Source organism: Schistocerca americana, unplaced genomic scaffold, assembly GCF_021461395.2.
Source record: "Schistocerca americana isolate TAMUIC-IGC-003095 unplaced genomic scaffold, iqSchAmer2.1 HiC_scaffold_47, whole genome shotgun sequence".
NCBI classification, from domain to species: domain Eukaryota; kingdom Metazoa; phylum Arthropoda; class Insecta; order Orthoptera; family Acrididae; genus Schistocerca; species Schistocerca americana.
The window spans coordinates 682,501-690,000 of record NW_025726203.1 but is presented as its reverse complement, the minus strand read 5'-3'; the positions used below and the strand labels follow the sequence as shown (position 1 = coordinate 690,000).

The 7,500-nt window shown below is 55.3% G+C and overlaps 3 non-coding genes across 3 annotated transcripts in view; all 3 read right to left on the bottom strand.

Moving 5' to 3' along the window:
- The window catches only part of LOC124584318, a 4,225-nt gene extending 2,633 nt beyond the window's left edge, over window positions 1-1,592 (bottom strand). Inside the window, exon 1 of the ribosomal RNA XR_006974701.1 lies at window positions 1-1,592. This exon is cut by the window's left edge and continues 2,633 nt beyond it. This is a non-coding gene — a ribosomal RNA (large subunit ribosomal RNA).
- Window positions 1,593-1,780: 188 nt separating this feature from the next.
- LOC124583995 lies at window positions 1,781-1,935 on the bottom strand. The gene has a single exon (XR_006974417.1). It is a non-coding gene; the product is annotated as a 5.8S ribosomal RNA (ribosomal RNA).
- Window positions 1,936-2,287: 352 nt separating this feature from the next.
- LOC124584042 lies at window positions 2,288-4,197 on the bottom strand. Its single transcript, XR_006974459.1, has one exon. It is a non-coding gene; the product is annotated as a small subunit ribosomal RNA (ribosomal RNA).
- Window positions 4,198-7,500: the final 3,303 nt, after the last annotated feature.

The window sequence follows — 7,500 nt, the reverse complement described above, 5'->3', positions numbered from 1 at the left end:
TCCGACTTCCATGGCCACCGTCCTGCTGTCTTAAGCAACCAACGCCTTTCATGGTTTCCCATGAGCGTCGATTCGGGCGCCTTAACTCGGCGTTTGGTTCATCCCACAGCGCCAGTTCTGCTTACCAAAAGTGGCCCACTTGGCACTCCGATCCGAGTCGTTTGCTCGCGGCTTCAGCATATCAAGCAAGCCGGAGATCTCACCCATTTAAAGTTTGAGAATAGGTTGAGGTCGTCTCGGCCCCAAGGCCTCTAATCATTCGCTTTACCGGATGAGACTCGTACGAGCACCAGCTATCCTGAGGGAAACTTCGGAGGGAACCAGCTACTAGATGGTTCGATTAGTCTTTCGCCCCTATACCCAGCTCCGACGATCGATTTGCACGTCAGAATCGCTACGGACCTCCATCAGGGTTTCCCCTGACTTCGTCCTGGCCAGGCATAGTTCACCATCTTTCGGGTCCCAACGTGTACGCTCTAGGTGCGCCTCACCTCGCAATGAGGACGAGACGCCCCGGGAGTGCGGAGGCCGCCGCCCCGTGAAGGGCGGGGAAGCCCCATCCTCCCTCGGCCCGCGCAAGGCGAGACCTTCACTTTCATTACGCCTTTAGGTTTCGTACAGCCCAATGACTCGCGCACATGTTAGACTCCTTGGTCCGTGTTTCAAGACGGGTCGTGAAATTGTCCAAAGCTGAAGCGCCGCTGACGGGAGCGATTATTCCGCCCGAGAGCATCCCGAGCCAACAGCGGCGCGGGTCCGGGGCCGGGCCAGGTAGGTCCGTCATCCGGGAAGAACCGCGCGCGCTTGCCGGGAGCCCGAGCGCCCAAAGGGGCGAATCGACTCCTCCAGATATACCGCCGGGCAGCCAGCCAGGACACCGGGGCTCTGCCCAACAGACGCGAACCGAGGCCCGCGGAAGGACAGGCTGCGCACCCGGGCCGTAGGCCGGCACCCAGCGGGTCGCGACGTCCTACTAGGGGAGAAGTGCGGCCCACCGCACACCGGAACGGCCCCACCCCGCGGCGAGTGGAAAGGCAACCGGACACGACCCCGCCGCGGATTGCTCCGCGCGGGCGGCCGGCCCCATCTGCCGAGGGCGGAGGCCAGTGGCCGGATGGGCGTGAATCTCACCCGTTCGACCTTTCGGACTTCTCACGTTTACCCCAGAACGGTTTCACGTACTTTTGAACTCTCTCTTCAAAGTTCTTTTCAACTTTCCCTCACGGTACTTGTTCGCTATCGGTCTCGTGGTCATATTTAGTCTCAGATGGAGTTTACCACCCACTTGGAGCTGCACTCTCAAGCAACCCGACTCGAAGGAGAGGTCCCGCCGACGCTCGCACCGGCCGCTACGGGCCTGGCACCCTCTACGGGCCGTGGCCTCATTCGAGTTGGACTTGGGCTCGGCGCGAGGCGTCGGGGTAGTGGACCCTCCCAAACACCACATGCCACGACAGGCGGCAGCCTGCGGGGTTTGGTGCTGGACTCTTCCCTGTTCGCTCGCCGCTACTGGGGGAATCCTTGTTAGTTTCTTTTCCTCCGCTTAGTAATATGCTTAAATTCAGCGGGTAGTCTCGCCTGCTCTGAGGTCGTTGTACGAGGTGTCGCACGCCACACCGCCAGCCGGCTGTGCACGCTACCGAGTAAGTACCGGTATGCGAACCGCCAGGCGACGGGCGCGCATCGCACGTTTAAGGAGGCGCGGCCGGCCCCACAGGCGGCCGCGACGCTCCCAGGTCTGCGAAGCGGGGCAAACGCCGCGCGCTTCAGTATACGTAGCCGACCCTCAGCCAGACGTGGCCCGGGAACGGAATCCATGGACCGCAATGTGCGTTCGAAACGTCGATGTTCATGTGTCCTGCAGTTCACATGTCGACGCGCAATCTGCTGCGTTCTTCATCGACCCACGAGCCGAGTGATCCACCGTCCTGGGTGATCTTTTTCTTAGTTTCCACTGTCTCTTTCAAGACAGTTGCATAGGCGGGACGTAGGCGTGTGGCGGCCCCTGTTCAAGCGTTCTGTGTCCAACGGCCTCACGGCCGATGGGCGTCGTACGGCTCCACACCGGAGCGGACAGGCAGTCGGGCGAAAGTCATTCAAAACCGGCGCCAGGCGCCAGGTGCCGCAGGCCAGCCGCTCCAGCGCTTCAGCGCTCGTACCACACAACATTGGCGTTAGTTTTGAGAAGCACGCGTGGTTCCGCACGCGGCGCACGGCTACTGCGAGCCGTACAGGTAGCGTGTTGCGCGACACGACACGCACATCGAAAGACATGCAGTCTAGTCGGTAATGATCCTTCCGCAGGTTCACCTACGGAAACCTTGTTACGACTTTTACTTCCTCTAAATGATCAAGTTTGGTCATCTTTCCGGTAGCATCGGCAACGACAGAGTCAATGCCGCGTACCAGTCCGAAGACCTCACTAAATCATTCAATCGGTAGTAGCGACGGGCGGTGTGTACAAAGGGCAGGGACGTAATCAACGCGAGCTTATGACTCGCGCTTACTGGGAATTCCTCGTTCATGGGGAACAATTGCAAGCCCCAATCCCTAGCACGAAGGAGGTTCAGCGGGTTACCCCGACCTTTCGGCCTAGGAAGACACGCTGATTCCTTCAGTGTAGCGCGCGTGCGGCCCAGAACATCTAAGGGCATCACAGACCTGTTATTGCTCAATCTCGTGCGGCTAGAAGCCGCCTGTCCCTCTAAGAAGAAAAGTAATCGCTGACAGCACGAAGGATGTCACGCGACTAGTTAGCAGGCTAGAGTCTCGTTCGTTATCGGAATTAACCAGACAAATCGCTCCACCAACTAAGAACGGCCATGCACCACCACCCACCGAATCAAGAAAGAGCTATCAATCTGTCAATCCTTCCGGTGTCCGGGCCTGGTGAGGTTTCCCGTGTTGAGTCAAATTAAGCCGCAGGCTCCACTCCTGGTGGTGCCCTTCCGTCAATTCCTTTAAGTTTCAGCTTTGCAACCATACTTCCCCCGGAACCCAAAAGCTTTGGTTTCCCGGAGGCTGCCCGCCGAGTCATCGGAGGAACTGCGGCGGATCGCTGGCTGGCATCGTTTATGGTTAGAACTAGGGCGGTATCTGATCGCCTTCGAACCTCTAACTTTCGTTCTTGATTAATGAAAACATACTTGGCAAATGCTTTCGCTTCTGTTCGTCTTGCGACGATCCAAGAATTTCACCTCTAACGTCGCAATACGAATGCCCCCGCCTGTCCCTATTAATCATTACCTCGGGTTCCGAAAACCAACAAAATAGAACCGAGGTCCTATTCCATTATTCCATGCACACAGTATTCAGGCGGGCTTGCCTGCTTTAAGCACTCTAATTTGTTCAAAGTAAACGTGCCGGCCCACCGAGACACTCACTCAAGAGCACCCTGGTAGGATTGCAACGGGGTCCGCCTCGGGACGCACGAGCACGCACGAGGCGCGTCGCACGCCTTCAGCTCGCCCCACCGGCAGGACGTCCCACGATACATGCCAGTTAAACACCGACGGGCGGTGAACCAACAGCGTGGGACACAAATCCAACTACGAGCTTTTTAACCGCAACAACTTTAATATACGCTATTGGAGCTGGAATTACCGCGGCTGCTGGCACCAGACTTGCCCTCCAATAGATACTCGTTAAAGGATTTAAAGTGTACTCATTCCGATTACGGGGCCTCGGATGAGTCCCGTATCGTTATTTTTCGTCACTACCTCCCCGTGCCGGGAGTGGGTAATTTGCGCGCCTGCTGCCTTCCTTGGATGTGGTAGCCGTTTCTCAGGCTCCCTCTCCGGAATCGAACCCTGATTCCCCGTTACCCGTTACAACCATGGTAGGCGCAGAACCTACCATCGACAGTTGATAAGGCAGACATTTGAAAGATGCGTCGCCGGTACGAGGACCGTGCGATCAGCCCAAAGTTATTCAGAGTCACCAAGGCAAACGGACCGGACGAGCCGACCGATTGGTTTTGATCTAATAAAAGCGTCCCTTCCATCTCTGGTCGGGACTCTGTTTGCATGTATTAGCTCTAGAATTACCACAGTTATCCAAGTAACGTGGGTACGATCTAAGGAACCATAACTGATTTAATGAGCCATTCGCGGTTTCACCTTAATGCGGCTTGTACTGAGACATGCATGGCTTAATCTTTGAGACAAGCATATGACTACTGGCAGGATCAACCAGGGAGCTGCGTCAACTAGAGCTGAGCAGCCGGCCGCCCGGGAGTGTGTCCCGGGGGCCCGCGCGAACACGCAAGCGTCCGCTCAATTATTCTGCAAACAGGAGGAGGCTGAGCTCCCCTGCACCATACACCTCGAAACCCTCTCAGGTCCCGGCGGCGCGCAGCGCCGTCCTAAGTACTTGGTCGGGTTCGAGAGAGGCGCAATCGCCCGGAGTTTGGCGAGTAGACGCTTTAGGTGCGACCACCCGTGCTCCCAACTGAGCTTGCCGCTGCCGACAGAGGCCCGGGAGCGTGCTGTCGTGGCATTGCCGGCGGGAGACAACACGCGCCACCTACGGTGACCGGCAGCTCCAACGCCAGCGCCACAGAAGGACAAAAGCCCCACTTGGGTGCCGAAGCGAACTCTCCCAGCACAGCGCACGCGCCAACACGTCCGCACAGCTGCGATACAAACCACCTGCGAGAACCGCAGAGGCGACCGAGCAGCAGACGGCGTCGCGGCGCCGAGCGCCGGGCGGCGGCGCATCCTCAGCGCACACAGTCCTCAATCGGACCAGCACACTGCAGATGTCCACCGCGCTTCGCACCAGGCCCACGAGGACCTACTTTGGCCGCACGGCGCCGCGTGCAGGGTGCGCCGGCGCGCAGCTGCGCCGCCTGCCGCCTCCGTCGGCCGGCGCGCCTGCCACTGGCCGCCCCCACCAGCCGGCTGTAGCGCGTGCGCCCACGCACCGCGCGGCCAGCACGCCGGGAGGCCCCCCCTCACCGGCCGGGGACGGTCCCACCCAGCCACCGCCGCGTATCGCTTCACACCCAGATGCCATTCACGTTCGTGGGCATGGTGGGTATCGCTGGAACAACCGGTTGGTAGCTCAACCGATCGTCGCCATCACTGATTCACCTCTAGCGAGAACAACCGCACCACAACGGTTTACCAGTTGTTCATTTGCGTAACGTCACCAGCAAACGTAGGCGTCCATCGCCATTTGCAAATTCAACGATTGTTGCATGCCTGTGTCAGGTGTCACGACACACTATGTCTGCCCACATACACGCAACAACATGTGCACGCTTCGCGAACACGTGGAAGGTGGCCCCCGTACGTATGCGATGTCCATTGCGCGAACGACTGTCAACCGGCCTCTGTCGCATGTCGCAGATGTGGAACGCAGTGCACCATGCTATCACGGTGTGTGAGAAGAGACGACTACGTCTGACAACACGCGCCACTACATCAACAGACGGCTCATGCTGATCGCCATCCAGGGCATACCACACTGCAATCCAGCTCTTATAGGGAGACGACACGTAGCTGAGTGCACAACATTTGGACCGCATGGTTCGCCGTTGTTGGCGCAGTCGTTGTACGGTCACATGTACCACGATGTATCATTCAGTACATGAGGACCAATGTGCAGTACAGTGTGTGATTTGGACGTACAACATCAGCGGACAGTTGACACAGGCCGTACCACAGCGTAGGCTAAGTGCTTCGCCATGCAAATGCCAATGAACAACTGCAAATGCCAATGAACAACTGCAAAGGGCATTGAGCATGTACGTCCTGCTGCCATCCACATTACAGTGTATAGCTGCAAGGTGTTTAACATGAAGCGATACACTGGGGACCGGGCAGTGCGAGTAGCAAACTATATTGCGGGGGTTGCAGTTAGGCAACACTACACTAATTTAACGCGTCGTATGACAATTACAGAGCAGGTTAAGGCCCAACGTGTGTTGGGTTAAGGCCCAACGTGTGTTGGGTTAAGGCCCAACGTGTGTTGGGTTAAGGCCCAACGTGTGTTGGGTTAAGGCCCAACGTGTGTTGGGTTAAGGCCCAACGTGTGTTGGGTTAAGGCCCAACGTGTGTTGGGTTAAGGCCCAACGTGTGTTGGGTTAAGGCCCAACGTGTGTTACGTTACGGCGCAACGTGGGTTACGTTACGGCGCAACGTGGGTTGCGTTACGGCGCAACGTAGGTTGCGTTACGGCGCAACGTAGGTTACGTTAAGGCGCAACGTAGGTTACGTTAAGGCGCAACGTAGGTTACGTTAAGGCGCAACGTAGGTTACGTTAAGGCGCAACGTAGGTTACGTTAAGGCGCAACGTAGGTTACATTAAGGCGCAATATAGGTTACATTAAGGCGCAATATAGGTTACATTAAGGCGCAATATAGGTTACATTAAGGCGCAATATAGGTTACGTTAAGGCGCAATATAGGTTACGTTAAGGCGCAATATAGGTTAGGTTAAGGCGCAATATAGGTTACGTTAAGGCGCAATATAGGTTACGTTAAGGCGCAATATAGGTTACGTTAAGGCGCAATATAGGTTACGTTAAGGCGCAATATAGGTTACGTTAAGGCGCAATATAGGTTACGTTAAGGCGCAATATAGGTTAGGTTAAGGCGCAATATAGGTTAGGTTAAGGCGCAATATAGGTTAGGTTAAGGCGCAATATAGGTTAGGTTAAGGCGCAATATAGGTTACGTTAAGGCGCAATATAGGTTACGTTAAGGCGCAATATAGGTTAGGTTAAGGCGCAATATAGGTTAGGTTAAGGCGCAATATAGGTTAGGTTAAGGCGCAATATAGGTTACGTTAAGGCGCAATATAGGTTAGGTTAAGGCGCAATATAGGTTAGGTTAAGGCGCAATATAGGTTAGGTTAAGGCGCAATATAGGTTAGGTTAAGGCGCAATATAGGTTAGGTTAAGGCGCAATATAGGTTAGGTTAAGGCGCAATATAGGTTACGTTAAGGCGCAATATAGGTTAGGTTAAGGCGCAATATAGGTTACGTTAAGGCGCAATACAGGTTACGTTAAGGCGCCATACAGGTTAGGTTAAGGCGCAATACAGGTTAGGTTAAGGCGCAATACAGGTTAGGTTAAGGCGCAATACAGGTTAGGTTAAGGCGCAATACAGGTTAGGTTAAGGCGCAATACAGGTTAGGTTAAGGCGCAATACAGGTTAGGTTAAGGCGCAATACAGGTTAGGTTAAGGCGCAATACAGGTTAGGTTAAGGCGCAATACAGGTTAGGTTAAGGCGCAATACAGGTTAGGTTAAGGCGCAATACAGGTTAGGTTAAGGCGCAATACAGGTTAGGTTAAGGCGCAATACAGGTTAGGTTAAGGCGCAATACAGGTTAGGTTAAGGCGCAATACAGGTTAGGTTAAGGCGCAATACAGGTTAGGTTAAGGCGCAATACAGGTTAGGTTAAGGCGCAATACAGGTTAGGTTAAGGCGCAATACAGGTTAGGTTAAGGCGCAATACAGGTTAGGTTAAGGCGCAATACAGGTTAGGTTAA